Source organism: Oncorhynchus keta, chromosome 22 (genome assembly GCF_023373465.1).
Source record: "Oncorhynchus keta strain PuntledgeMale-10-30-2019 chromosome 22, Oket_V2, whole genome shotgun sequence".
NCBI classification, from domain to species: domain Eukaryota; kingdom Metazoa; phylum Chordata; class Actinopteri; order Salmoniformes; family Salmonidae; genus Oncorhynchus; species Oncorhynchus keta.
The window spans coordinates 42,171,978-42,174,557 of NC_068442.1; the positions used below are offsets into that span (position 1 = coordinate 42,171,978).

General features: G+C 43.2%; 1 long non-coding RNA gene across 11 annotated transcripts in view; it reads left to right on the forward strand.

Moving 5' to 3' along the window:
• The first annotated feature begins 1,587 nt into the window (after positions 1–1,587).
• LOC127910649 (uncharacterized) overlaps positions 1,588–2,580 on the forward strand; it is a 1,160-nt gene continuing 167 nt past the window's right edge. Inside the window, exons 1-4 of one of the 11 annotated variants that reach the window (XR_008075607.1) lie at positions 1,588–2,013; positions 2,082–2,126; positions 2,195–2,534; positions 2,569–2,580. The exon at positions 2,569–2,580 is cut by the window's right edge and continues 167 nt beyond it. This is a non-coding gene — a long non-coding RNA (uncharacterized LOC127910649). Of the gene's footprint in view, positions 2,127–2,160; positions 2,535–2,568 lie in introns of all 11 variants that reach the window. The other 10 variants (XR_008075601.1, XR_008075600.1, XR_008075605.1 and 7 more) reach the window with 10 other exon arrangements.

Consider the following 2,580-nt stretch of genomic DNA (forward strand, 5'->3'; position numbering starts at 1 on the left):
TTAGTGCGCATGTTATCGTGTGTATGAGTGTTTCTATGTTTGTGTTGCTTCACAATCCCTGCTGTTCCATAAGGCGTATTTTTATCTTTTAAATTTGTTTTTTAAAATGAAATTTTACTGCATCAGTTACTTGATGTGGAATATAGTTCCATGTAGTCACAAAAATTATATATTTAATGCATTTTGAATTCAGGCTGTAACAACAAAATGTGGAGTAAGTCAAGGAGTGTGAATACTTTCTGAAAGTACTGTATAGTCTAGGTTCTTTTTAATCAACTTGTGAACAGTCAGATCGAGAAGCCGAGGATAAAGCAGATATTAAATGGTTTCTTAACCAGCAAGATATGGCCCTCCCTTCTTGGAGGTAGACTTGCATTGAAGTTAACACTTAAGAACTGACTAAATTGGTTTCAGCTCACCATCTCAGGCCAGGGACCTAAAATCTCTGCGACCAGTACTAGTCCACAGAGGTTTAAGCCACTGCTATACAGTAGTATAACTTCTGCTTTCCGTTGCTAATTCTAGTTTCCGTGCTGCCCGCCCCCCTTTGAGCTGCAATGAGGCATTACCCTGAAGGCAGCATACGTTCTCCCTGCTATGGCCTTCTAAATGTCCAGGCCTCCTCCAATGCTGCTCGGGCAGGGCTCATTAAGGAACCATTTAATAGGCTAATTGGCAGAGTTCAGTGCACAGGGACCAGTGAGGATCCAAGGACACAACACAGGCGCATCCGGACCCCTGGCTCGCCATGTCACCTGAATCCAAAATGAAGGACGGAGGTCTTGTCGTGTCACTGGCAGCACCTCAATAGAAAACAGCGTCCCGTGTCCTCTGACATTGATCGTTTTGACAGGGGGGGGGACATTTTTAGATACAGCTGTACACAGGGGTGAGTGGGTGGTGTTTCCTGATGATGCAGAGTAGTTTAGTCATAGGGAAACAAGTCGTCAACTCAGATCACTCATGGCCTGATGCAGATTATTTATTTTATTTATTGTTTTTCCATCATCATGTCCCAGGATTATTCGTCCTCTCAGAGTACACCTCAACACGCTGTAGGCCTGATGTAATGTCTTATTTGAAGTGGCGTGCTGCAGAAAAAGCAGAGAGCATGAATAAAAAGAGAGGAGCGAATGAGTAAAAGGATGAATCAGTGGATTGGTGGTTGGGGTCGGAGGGTTAGGTTCCGTCACATGTGATGGGTGGGGGCAGCAGAGCGAGGGGTGCGGGGCGATGGAGGATGACAGGCTGCTTTCTCCTCTCTTTTCTTAGATGCTGACCACCTCTTCACACTCTGACCTGGGGTCACTATTCATTTGGCACAAACAGATGAACAAGTTTTGAAATGGTAAACAAAAAAGGCCGATCTTTTGCGACAGATTTGGGTAGTGCTGTCCACAGTACTTCCGTTTCAAAAGCTTTTCTGTCATTTGTGTGCCACTTGACCCCGACGTGTGGGCGTATCTGATGGGACGAGATTAAGCATTTACATTATCATTCTTACCTTTATTTGACATTCTTGTTCTACTTTGGACATTGTCACTGTACCCTTCCTACTCTGTGTGAACATGAAATCAAATTCAACATCTCCACAAGTTTTCAATTTGGTTTATTTTCAAAAAAATAAAATTACATTATTTCTTTCTGTTTCGAAACAGTGTAATTTGAAAAGTCCCCTGTTCTCTAAGGAAACAAACCTGCTGAGCAGTTAAACAGGCAACAGGTAGAAAAGGAGGAAACTAACCTGGTCATTACAATATGAAACACATAAAACGTATCAAAGCGTACTTCAAGGCAGAAAATAAAACTTAACCGGTAAAAACACAACTCAAAGTTCTACAAAACAAGCTTTCTGATTATTTTCTATTTCGAAGAAGGAGCGATCAACTCTGCACACATTCCTTGTAGTGTTAGAGAAACATGGGAGAAGTCTATGACACGACATCAATATCAAACCAAAAAAAGAGGACTGACTGTAGGTAGCTAACAGGTAAGGATTGTGTCTGACTGTAGGTAGCTAACAGGTAAGGATTGTGTCTGACTGTAGGTAGCTAACAGGTAAGGATCGTGTCTGACTGTAGGTAGCTAACAGGTAAGGATCGTGTCTGACTGTAGGTAGCTAACAGGTAAGGATCGTGTCTGACTGTAGGCAGCTAACAGGTAAGGATCATGTCTGACTGTAGGCAGCTAACAGGTAAGGATCATGTCTGACTGTAGGCAGCTAACAGGTAAGGATCATGTCTGACTGTAGGCAGCTAACAGGTAAGGATCATGTCTGACTGTAGGCAGCTAACAGGTAAGGATCATGTCTGACTGTAGGCAGCTAACAGGTAAGGATCATGTCTGACTGTAGGCAGCTAACAGGTAAGGATCATGTCTGACTGTAGGCAGCTAACAGGTAAGGATCATGTCTGACTGTAGGCAGCTAACAGGTAAGGATCATGTCTGACTGTAGGCAGCTAACAGGTAAGGATCATGTCTGACTGTAGGCAGCTAACAGGTAAGGATCATGTCTGACTGTAGGCAGCTAACAGGTAAGGATCATGTCTGACTGTAGGTAGCTAACAGGTAAGGATCATG